General features: G+C 44.0%; 1 protein-coding gene across 2 annotated transcripts in view; it reads left to right on the forward strand.

The window, feature by feature from the left end:
- Positions 1-12101, forward strand: part of LOC120052913 — a 112847-nt gene that overhangs the window by 27206 nt on the left and 73540 nt on the right. Inside the window, exons 3-5 of one of the 2 annotated variants that reach the window (XR_005477419.1) lie at positions 6498-6628; positions 6829-7011; positions 11890-11938. The exons of the other annotated variant lie outside the window; for it this stretch is intronic. The gene's annotated coding sequence lies outside the window, so the exon portion shown is untranslated. Of the gene's footprint in view, positions 1-6497; positions 6629-6828; positions 7012-11889; positions 11939-12101 lie in introns of those variants that run through there. 2 annotated transcript variants of the gene reach the window in all.

The raw sequence follows: 12101 nt of genomic DNA on the forward strand, positions 1-12101 counted from the left end.
TAGCAAATGCAGCCGTTGCAGAAATCTGTAAACTCGTAGACGACGATTATGCAGTGTTTCGTTTGGAAATGACTCAAAGCCAGAAAGAAAACAGGACATTGCGGAGGAAACTACAGCTACTTGAACTGAAGGTGACACGGGAGCGCGCAGAGAGGACAACGCGAGAGCGCGTCCTCGCCAGTCGTCCAAGTAGTGTCAAGATCCTCGACCGATACAGAGGAATGACAAGAGGTAAGCTACATTTTGAAGAAGGCAGAGGCTGCGGGGTCTGTCGTCCCGTTCCCTCTGCGCATGTGTTCAGATGTCTTACTCAGAGTTGGGTCTTGGTCAGTTTTTGGATAGTGTGCCATACTTCCCCTGATTACTTAGCTAACTGCCGTGCATTTCTTTCCATGTTACGTTTATTTTACCAGGCAGGTCAATTTAATAAGAAATACTAATTGCACAAAGACAATATTCTAACCAGATTTTGATTGACTGAATGTCCTATTGTCACGCTCAATTAAAATAATGTGATGCATGGAACATAATCAATAAATAGTATGTCAAGAATTTATTATAAGTTACCTTACATCCAGGGCCAGATTACCAAACGGGCATGCAGCGCATGTGTCCCCGACCTCCCGGGGCCCCCAACCATTTTTTTTTAAGGTTGTTTGCCCCTGGTGGTCGGGCTCCCCAAGATAGCGTATGAAAGAGTCAGCATTAAGCAAATTTGAACATGCAGCTGGCCAAGAACAGAGCAGCACATTTTGCTCTTCACTGTAATCAGAGGGCTAATTTCAATACTATGCATGCTAGTCTCTCTTGACTAAAAGTTGAGGAGAGACCGACTGCATCGCTTCTCGTTTTAATAAGAAACAATGTGTTAAATTCCAAATTGCTTGCATAGTCAACTTACATACAGCACTGACACAGACCCCACCAGACATGTCACCACAGTCCCCAGGTCCAGAACAAATTCAAGGAAATGTACAGAATTATACAGAGCCATGGTTGCATGGAACTCCCATGTCATATAGCGGAAGTGAACAGCAAACCTGGTTAAATTTTATTTTATTTTAATTAATTAACGCCTCCAATGTTTTGGGGGCACTAAGCAAATTTTTGGGCTTGTGAGGGGAAACTTGAACTTTTTGAGAATTTTGTGCAACTAACAACGTGCGTTTACAGTTAACATTGAGGCTGTACCCTTACAGTTTTAGACAGCAGCCAATAGGCTTGTGTGGCTATTTGAGCATAATGTAGGCCTACCAACAGACAAAGGAGGAAATCCCATAACATTTTCACATGGGAAGAGCTATTTTTCTATTTTGTTGGTATGCTTTTTTCATTATTTATATATTTTTCTAATTTCGTGATATCCATTTGGTAGTTACAGTCTTGTCCCATCGCTGCAACTCCCGTACTGCCTCGGGAGAGGCGAAAGTCGAGAGCCATGTGTCCTCCGAAACACGACCCGCCAAGCCGCACTGCTTCTTGACACACTGCTCGCTTAACCCGGAAGCCAGCCGCACCAATATGTCGGAGGAAACACCGTACAGCTGGCGACCTGAAGTCAGCGTGCATGCGCCCGGCCACAAGGAGTCTCTAGCGCGCGATGGGACAAGGACATCCCAGCCAGCCAAACCCACCCCTAACCCGGACAACGCTAGGCCAATTGTGCGCTGTCTCATGGGTCTCCCGGTTGCGGCCGGCTGCGACACAGCCTGGGATCAAACCCGGATCTGTAGTGAACTCTCTAGCACTGCGATGCAATGCCTTAAACCGCTGTGCCACTCGGGAGGCCCCGGAAATAGCTTTTGATTTTTATGATATAGCCTACAGTAGCCTATATGTGGTGTTCAATGCAAGCCTACATATACAGTTGAAGTCGACAGTTTACATACACCTTAGCCAAATACATTTAAACTCACTTTCACAATTCCTGACATTTAATCTTAGTAAAAAATCCCTGTCTTAGGTTAGTTAGGATCACCACTTTATTTTAAGAATGTGAAATGTCAGAATAATTGTAGAGCGAATTATTTATTTCAGCTTTTATTTCTTTCATCACATTCCCAGTGGGTCAGAAGTTTACATGCACTCAATTAGTATTTGGTAGCATTGCCTTTAAATTGTTTAACTTGGGTCAAACGTTTCGGGTAGCCTTCCACAATAAGTTGTGTGAATTTTGGCCCATTCCTCCTGACAGAGCTGGTGTAACTGACTCAGGTTTGTAGACCTCCTTGCTCGCACACGCGTTTTCAGTTCTGCCCACAAATTTCTATAGGATTGAGGTCAGGGCTTTGTGATGGCCACTCCAGTACCTTGACTTTGTTGTCCTTAAGCCATTTTGCCACAACTTTGGAAGTATGCTTGGGGTCATTCTCCATTTGGAAGACCCATTTGCGACCAAGCTTTAACTTCCTGACTGATGTCTTGAGATGTTGCTTCAATATATCCACATAATTTCCCCTCATGATGCCATCTATTTTGTGAAGTGCACCAGTTCCTCCTGCAGCAAAGCACCCCCATAACATGATGCTGCCAACCCCCGCTCTTCGCGGTTGGGATGGTTCTTCGGCTTGCAAGCCACCCCCTTTTTCCTCCAAACATAACGATGGTCATTATGGCTAAACAGTTTTATATCAGACCAGAGGATATTTCCCCAAAAAGTATGCTGTTCGTCCCCATGTGCAGTTACAAACCGTAGTCTGGCTTTTTTATGGCGGTTTTGGAGCAGTGGCTTCTTCCTTGCTGAGTGGCCTTTCAGGTTATGTCGATATAGGACTCGTTTTACTGTGGATGTAGATACTTTTGTACCCGTTTCCTCCAGCATCTTCACAAGGTCCTTTGCTGTTTTTCTGGGATTGATTTGCACTTTTCGCACCAAGGTACGTTCATCTCTAGAAGACAGAACGCGTCTCCTTCCTGAGCGGTATCACGGCTGCTTGGTCCCATGGTGTATATACCTGCATACTATTGTTTGTACAGATGGACGTGGTCCCTTCAGGCGTTTGTAAATTGCTCCCAAGGATGAACTAGACTTGTGGAGGTCTACAATTCTTTTTCTGAGGTCTTGGCTGATTTCTTTTGATTTTCCCATGATGTCAAGCAGAGGCACTGAGTTTGAAGATAGGCGTCGAAATACATCCACAGGTACACCTCCAATTGACTCAAATGATGTCAATTAGCTTATCAGAAGCTTCTAAAACCATGACATCATTTTCTGGAATTTTCTAAGCGGTTTAAAGGCACAGTCAACTTAGTGTATGTAAACTTCTGACCCACTGCTGGAATTGTGATACAGTGAAATAATCAGTCTGTAAACAATTGTTGGAAAATTTACTTGTGTCATGCACAAAGTAGATGTCCTAACCGACTTGCCAAAACTATAGTTTGTTAGCAAGACATTTGTGAAGTGGTTGAAAAACGAGTTTTAATGACTCCAACCTAAGTGTATGTAAACTTCCGACTTCAACTGTATATACAGTCGTGGCCAAAAGTTTTGAGAATGACAAATATTAATTTCCACGAAGTTTGCTGCTTCAGTGTCTTTAGATATTTTTGTCAGATGTTACTTTGGAATACGGAAGTGTAATTACAAGCATTTCATAAGTGTCAAAGGCTTTGATTGACAATTACATGAAGTTGATGCAAAGAGTCAATAAGACCTCTGCAAGACCTCTACAATCCGCCCTGGCATGCTGTCAATTAACTTCTGGGCCACATCCTGACTGTTGGCAGCCCATTCTTGCATAAATGCTTGGAGTTTGTCAGAATTTGTGGGTTTTTGTTTGTCCACCCGCCTCTTGAGGATTGACCACAAGTTCTCAGTGGGATTAAGGACCTGGGGAGTTTCCTGGCCATGGACCCAAAATATTGATGTTTTGTTCCCCGAGCCACTTAGTTATCACTTTTGCTTTATGGCAAGGTGCTCCAAAAAAAGGGGCTGATTTTATAATGTTGATTCGATCACAGAAAAAACATTGATTTATATAGTGCAAACTAATGGGGCGAACTCAGTGAAGTTAAATCTCTTGGTCTCTGCAGAGGCCTGGCATTTCTTCTGAGCAGCAGTCCTTCGATGAGTTTTAACGGCTGTTGGCAACCAATCAATGTTGCATTTCTGCCACCTACTAGACTGAAGTACAACTCCCTTATACAGTGCTTGAATAAATAAATAATAACCCTACCTTCTAACACTACACTCACAAAAAACACCACTATTTAAAACTATTTAGTCCTACCTCAGGCCAACAACCTGAAAGGATGGGACACCACCACTCAACACACCCTGTAACTCTTCTGATGTCAAGTCTCGCACACCCAAATACCTCTCTGCAGCTGCCACCACAACCTCAATTTTCTGTGACTTACGTTCCATCCGTGCAGTACAGTTGAAAACCATAATCTGTGCTATAAATACTAAAAATCTAATCTTACTGAAACATCACTTGTTGGCCTATCCCTCTGTATTGTTATATATCTACTACTCACAGCACTCCTCTCAGGATCCCTCCCCCTTGACCCATCTGCCTCTACTTTCTTCACTGCCTCAGCATATGACAACTTCTGCACTACTCTAACCCTGGAAACCTCAACCTGCCTCTCTCACACGGGACATTTCTGATCCTATGTCCCATGGGCACCCCTACAATTAACACATACCACTACTTTCCCCAATGCTATACATTCCTTTGTCTCATGCCCTTCTGCACACTTCTCACACCTAGGAACCTCCCTCCAACACACTGCTGCCACATTCCCCGAGCAGCATTCCTGGAGGAGGTGCGCAGCTTAGAGGGAACATTGGTTGTGGGTCCCCTGGAGGTCAGCCCCCCCCCCCCAGATAGCATATGAACAGGTCATAAACCATAGTAAATGGGTAGAATTACAGGAAATTAGCTTGAAATGAGCTAAATGTGTCAAATACCATGAGATTAGCTATAAAACTGCACATTTACCTTGGAGATACAGAGGAGTCCGATATTATTGAAACCCTTGATAAAGATGAGAAAAACGACTGTGTAAAATAAATTATTCAAATACTGAGCGATATGGTATGACTTTTTTGGAGGGGGAAGAATTTATATTATTTTCACCACCACTGGTGGTCTAGTCATCTGACCAAAGCACCGCTTCCAATCCAATGTACAATGCTTTTTAGCAAACTCCAGGTGTTTACATTTTTTGGATGACATTAAAATGGTGGGTTTTGCGTTGAAATGAGGATGCACGAGCAGAAAATAACCCCATACCTACTTGTAATATAGGGTGGTGGATCTCTGATGTTATGGCTCTATTTTGCTTCCACTGGTCTTGGTTCCCTTGTTATGGTAAATGGCATAATGAACTTTACTCAGTATCAGGATATTTATGGTTGCCTCTGCCAGGAGACTAAAACTTGACCGCAAATGGATCTTCCAGCAAGACAATAACCTCAAGCACACATCAAAATCCACAAAGAAATGGTTAATTGCAATGGCCATCTCATTCTCCGGACTTAAAACCTATTAAAATCATAGTTTGAATTGAAGAAGGCAGGCCATAAGCGCAGACGAAGGATATCAAGATTCTGGAAGGATTCTGTATGGAGGAATGGTCTACAGCCTTGTTCACATTGGCAGTTTGAAGTGACGCAATTATATATATTTTTTGCATATCTAATTTGAATCAGTTCTTTTTCCTGCAGTCTGAACAGCCAAAACGCACATGGAATCCGATATCTCAAGCCATACAAATCTGATTCCTGTCCATGCGACTTGTCTGAACAGTCAAATCTGATTTATTTTCCCTCAAGTGGTTTTTAGACTTATTTAGCATATCTTGTTGCCTGCTAGCTACTCTGTTGACAGTTTTGAAAATAACATGTGGTAGCTAACTAGCTTGTTCATTGTTTACGAACAAATTAGTGAATATGCTAGAAAGCAAAACAGATTCCTAGCTAGCTAGTTGACTGCTGTGACTAGCCAAAAAATACTCGTTTTGAAAGTTGGATCTTTAAGTGTTCTTACACTATGATTTTGAACATTCAAAGCAACTGGGAAACGTCCATAGCAGGCATTGTTGTCACCTTAGCTTGCTACACAACTTCTGAGTGATAGGAACCATGTGCACCTCCACCAATCAGCCTACACAACTGCGCACACACCCGTCGTTACTATGACTGCTGTCTGAATTTGGTCGTTTGTAACTTGCTGTTTGGACAGTCAGTATTCCAAAACAGATTTGAAAACTAAACTGATTTGAGCATTAAGGCCTGCAGTGTGAACAGGGCTTTAGATCCTTCCCAATGTGTTCTCCAACTCATAAAACATTAGAAAAGGACCTCTGACATTATCCTCACAAGGTGAGGTATTGAAAGGTATTGAAAACAGGAGTGTTAATAATTTGGACCCCTACCCTTTTTGAGAATTGTATTTATTACTTGTTAAACAAAATCTATTTCTCTGAGCAATTGTATTCTTATAAAACATAACCACACATTTTTTCCCCCCCAATAACTCTCTTAGGTGAAGGACATCTCACTGGAGGCCACAGGAGCTTTGTGAAGCCTGCAGGACACAAAACATGGAGAGATGACCAACCCATAGCTATAGATGAGGGGAGTGGAAACTCAAACCAGCATGTTATCGTGATAGAGGTTAGTGTCATAGTGTAACATAAAAAATGACAGTACATCAAATGTGGCCCGTTTTATTTCAGAAAGGCTCCTCAGCTATTCATTTGCTTACATGTACATCCTGATTTATCTGCCATAGGGGAGCTTGTGAGACTTCCCTATGACATTGTTATCCAATTCAACTCATGTACCTGTAATAACCTCCTCTCTTCTTGTGTCAGTCTGCAGATGCAGAGGCTGCAGGTCCTGGAGGATCGTCTTTGGTCAAGCAGGAAAGGACTGAAGGAGAGCACCGACGACACAGCAGAGACATCCAGATTGGAGCGGCTGGAGTGGCACCCCCTCTAGCCACGGAGGACCTCCCCACCGCGCCCCAGCCCAGGGCCCTATGCAGCTACACGGAGGTCAGTGGAACGCTGAATGCCGTCCTCAAGTCAGAGAAAGACACAGAGACTTTAATTGTAACACAAAGGTTCTTACGCACAGGACCTGACCACAGATCAGACCCAGAGAGACTGGGACCACTGGGCTGTCCTTCTGCTCCTGGCTCAGAGTATTTACTTTACGGTAACCCAAGCCTGAGGATGGTTCATTCCCATCGGGACTCAGGTGACGCGTTAGAGACTGGCAATGATCTGTCATGTTCTTTCACTACAGAGATGGACCCTGGCAACATGCCCTTGGGTTTAGAGACACAGACTGATCTGTCTAGAGGGGACTGGAACCGGTACAGTAGTAGTGTGTACTCTGAAGGCTGCCTAGATAAGAAAGGGGAGGTTATAGTCGATGAGAGGACTGTCAAAGTGAAGTGCGAGGCTCCTCTGACATGGAATGTAGACGAGACTCACTTAGAAGGACACTCACAAGGCAGAGATTTCTTAGATTACAGGGAAAGTTTAGAGACAAATCCAAATGTCGCGACCCACTCCCCTTTACACACGTTCAGGAATCGCGACCCAGTGTCCACGTCGATGGGGCCTTCCGATTCACAGAGCCGGGACCTTTTCGATCAGGTTTTGAACTCAAAGGACCAAAGGGCCAAGGTTTTGGGAGGGGGAACAAAATCAGGCGATAGTAAAAAGAAACGGTTCCTCTGCATGTTCTGTAACGAAGGCTTCAATTGCCCCCAGAAGGTAGAGATCCACCAGAGGGTCCACATAGGGGTGAAACCCTTCAGCTGTACCCAGTGTCATATGCACTTTGCTGAGGCTGGCAACCTGAAGAGGCACCAGAGGGTCCACACAGGGGAGAAACCCTTCAGCTGTGTCCAGTGTCACATGCGCTTCACACAGGCTGGTGACCTAAAGAGGCACCAGAGGGTCCACACAGGGGAGAAACCCTTCAGCTGTAACCAGTGTCACATGCGCTTCGCCCAGGCTGGCAACCTAAAGATGCACCTGAAGGTCCACACGGGAGAAAGGCCATTTTCCTGTACGCACTGTGGGAAAAGGTTCTCAGAGAGGAGATGCCTCAGGATACACCAGCAGAAAAAACATTACACTCTATAACATAGAAAGTAACTATTCTACTCGATAGCTTCTGACACTTAGATCTCACCCTGCATTAAAGACAAAAATACATTTTCATTAATGTCAGCAGATGCATTTAGAGTAAGGAGAGTAACATATTTCAGTGTTGAATATTCCTGTGTAAATATTACATCCAGACATTGTGTGATACAATGCATTTGGAAAGTATTCAGACCCCTTGACTTCTTCCACATTTTGTTACTTTACAGCCTTATTCTAAAATGGATTAAATATATTTTTTCCTCATCAATCTACACATAATACCCCATAATGACAAAGCAAAAATAGTTTTTTTGCAAATTTATAAAAAATAACAAGCTGAAATATGACATTTTACATAAGTATTCATACCCTTTACTCAGTACTTTGTCGAAGCACCTTTGGCAGCGATTACATCCTTGAGTCTTCCTGGATATGACGCTACAAGCTTGGCACACCTGTATTTGGGGAGATTCTTCCATTCTTCTTTACAGATCCTCCCAAGTGCTGTAAGGTTGGATGGGAGTGTCGCTGCACAGCTATTTTCAGGTCTCTCCAGCGATGTTCAATTGGGTTCAAGTCTGGGCTCTGGCTGGGTTACTCAAGGACATTCAGAGACTTGTCCCGAAGCCACTCTTGGCTGTGTGCTTAGGGTTGTTGACCTGTTGGAAGGTGAACCTTCGCCCCAGTCTGAGGACCTGAGCGCTCTGGAGCAGGTTTTCATCAAGAATCTCTCTGTACTTCTCTCCGTTCATCTTTCCCTCGATGCTGACTAGTCTCCCAGTCCCTGCCTGCCGCTGAAAAACATCCCCACAGCATGATGCTTCCACCACCATGCTTCACCGTAGGGATTGTGCCAGGTTTCCTCCAGACGTGACACTTGGCATTCAGGCCAAAGAGTTCAATCTTGGTTTCATCAGACCAGAGAATCTTGTTTCTCATGGTCAGAGTCCTCTAGGTGCCTATTGGCAAACTCGAAGTGAGCTGTCATGTGCCTTTTACTGAGGATTGGCTTCAGTCTGGCCACTCTACTATAAAAGCCTGATTGGTGGAGTGCTGCAGAGATGGTTGTCCTTCTGGAAGTTTCTCCCACCTCCACAGAGGAACTCTGGAGCTCTGTCACAGTGAACATCGGGTTCTTGGTCACCTCCCTGACCAAGGCCCTTCACCCCGATTGCTCAATTTGGCCGGGTGGACAGCTTTAGGAAGAGTCTTGGTGGTTCCAAACTTCTTCCATTTAAGAATTATGGAGGCCACTGTGTTCTTGGGGACCTTCAACGCTGCAGACATTTTTTGGTTCCCTTTCCCAGATCTGTTCCTCGACACAATCCTGTCTCGGAGCTCTACGGACAATTCCTTCGACCTCATGGCTTGATTTTTCCTTTGACATGCACTGTCAACTGTGGGACCTTTGTATAGACAGGTGTGTGCCTTTCTAAATAATGTCCAATCAATTGAATTTACCACAGGTGGACTCAGGATGCACCCGAGCTCAATTTTGAGTCTCATAGCAAAGGGTCTGAATTTGCAAACATTCTAAAAACCTGTTTTCGCTTTGTCATTATGGGATGTTGTGTGTAGATGAGGGGATAAAAAAAAATGAGGCTGAAATGTAACAAAAAGTTGAGGGGTCTGAATACCTTCTGAATGCAAAGTATATAAGGCATATATACACTGAACAAAAATATAAATGCAACATGTAAAGTGTTGGTCCCATGTTTCATGAGCTGAAGCTACCAGAACTTTACCATATGCACAAAAAGGTAATTTCTCTCAAATGATGTGCACAAATGTGTTTACATCCCTGTTAGTGAGTATTTCTCCTCTGCCAAGATAACCCATCCACGTGACAAGTATGACATATCAAGAAACTGATTAAACAGCATGATCATTACACAGGTGCACCTTGTACTGGGGACAATAAAAGGTCATTTTAAAATGTGCTGTTTTGTCACACAACAAAATGCCACATTTCTTTTTTGTTTTTATTTTACCCCACCTTTTCTCCCCAATTTCGATCTCGTCTCATCGCTGCAACTCCCCAACGGACTCAGGAGGCAAAGATTGAGTCATGCGTCCTCTGAAACATGACCCGCCTAACTGCGCTCCTTAACACCTGCCAGCTTAACCCGGAACCCAGCCGCACCAATGTGTCAGAGGAAACACTGTTCAACTGTCAGCCTGCAGGCACCCGTTCCACCACATGGAGTCGCTAAAGCGCGATGAGCCAAGTAAAGCCTCCCCGGCCAAACCCTCCCCTAACCCCGACGACGCTGGGCCAAATGTGCGCCATCCTATGGGACTCCCGCCGGTTGTGGCACAGCCCGGGAATGAACCCGAGTCTGTAATAACACCTTTAGCACTTCGATCCAGTGCCTTAGACCGCTGCGCCACTCGGGGAGCCCAGATGTCTCAAGTTTTGAGGGAGCATGCAATTGGCATGCTGACTGCAGGAATGTCCACCTGAGCTGTTACTAATTGAATGCTCACTTCTCTACCATAAGCTGCCTCAGCGGTTTGCTGATGTCATGGTTATGAACAGAATGCCCCATGGTGGCGGTGGGCTGATGGTATGGGCAGGCATAAGCTACGGACAACGAACACAATTGCATTTATCGATGGCAATTTGAATGCACAGAGATACCATGACAAGATCCTGAGGCCAATTGTCTTGCCATTCATCTGCCGCCATCATTTCATATTTCAGCATGATAATGCACGGTCACAAGGATCTGTACACAATTTCTGGAAGCTGAAAATTTCCCCGTTTTTCCATGGCCAGCATACTCACCAGACATATTGAGCATGTTTGGGATACTCTAGATCAACGTGTACGACAGCGTGTTCCAGTTCCCGCTAATATCCAGAAACTTTGCACAGCCATTGAAGAGCAGTGGGACAACATTCCACAGGCCACAATCAACAGCCTGATCAACTCTATGCGAAGGAGATGTGTCATGCTGCATGGGGCAAATGGTGGTCACACCAGACACTGACTGGTTTTCTGATCCACACTCTGCTTTTTTAAAAGATATCTTTGACCAACAGATGCATATCTGTATTCCCAGTCATGTGAAATCCATAGATTAGGGCCTAATGAATTTATTTCATTTGACTGATTTCCTTTTATCAACTGCTGCGTTCATATTTTTGTTCAGTATATAAGCCTAAAATGTCTGTTATATATTGTGTTTGTACTGTGTAGGCTATATGTTCACATGCCTATTTCATTACTTCCATTCAACTGCTTTATTTCTTTCCCAAGACACTTTTAATGAGAAAATTAATGCAGTTTATCAAGTTCATGCTGATTTTTTTGTTGTTGATGTGTGTGATTTTCATATGGTGGATTTAAAACTTGTTTGTTTAATAAATACAAAATGGGACTTTTCATTCTGACTTTCATTGAATCTCTCTTTAGTATACATCACATTTGATATCACCCTATTCTATACACACAACAATGCTTTATAACCAATATACACTTACTAAATCTACCTACACATACCCACACACTAACAAACACCTACTGTACACATCAACATAGGTTAGTCAGGTTTGTCTGACTTATCATAGCTGACTCATTTATCCACAACCTCATATTTATGTCCACCACGATGGGCTAAACGGCAATGAAGTCATTCTGTAACTACAGTATAGGACTCAAACGTAGTGGGGATGGGTAAACACTCCATGTTGAAATTGTGTTTTATCTGTGTGTACATACCTGAGGGAGTGTATGTCTGTGTAATCTGTATCACCTGTCTCTTCCAGGAGGAGGAGGATCCAGAGGTTCTGCTGGTGAAGGAGGAGGGGTGTGAGGAGGGACTGGGGAACCCTGAGGGGACCATGGTCATGGATGACAACCAGACTACACCTCCTCCTGAACCCACAGAGGAACCAGCTGAGCAGCACAGGACCACACACAGTCTCACTGAGGTGAGCCCACTGAACTACTGTCTGAATGGTGTAACGTCAGGGTCCGT

This window comes from Salvelinus namaycush, chromosome 8 (genome assembly GCF_016432855.1).
Source record: "Salvelinus namaycush isolate Seneca chromosome 8, SaNama_1.0, whole genome shotgun sequence".
Classification (NCBI taxonomy): domain Eukaryota; kingdom Metazoa; phylum Chordata; class Actinopteri; order Salmoniformes; family Salmonidae; genus Salvelinus; species Salvelinus namaycush.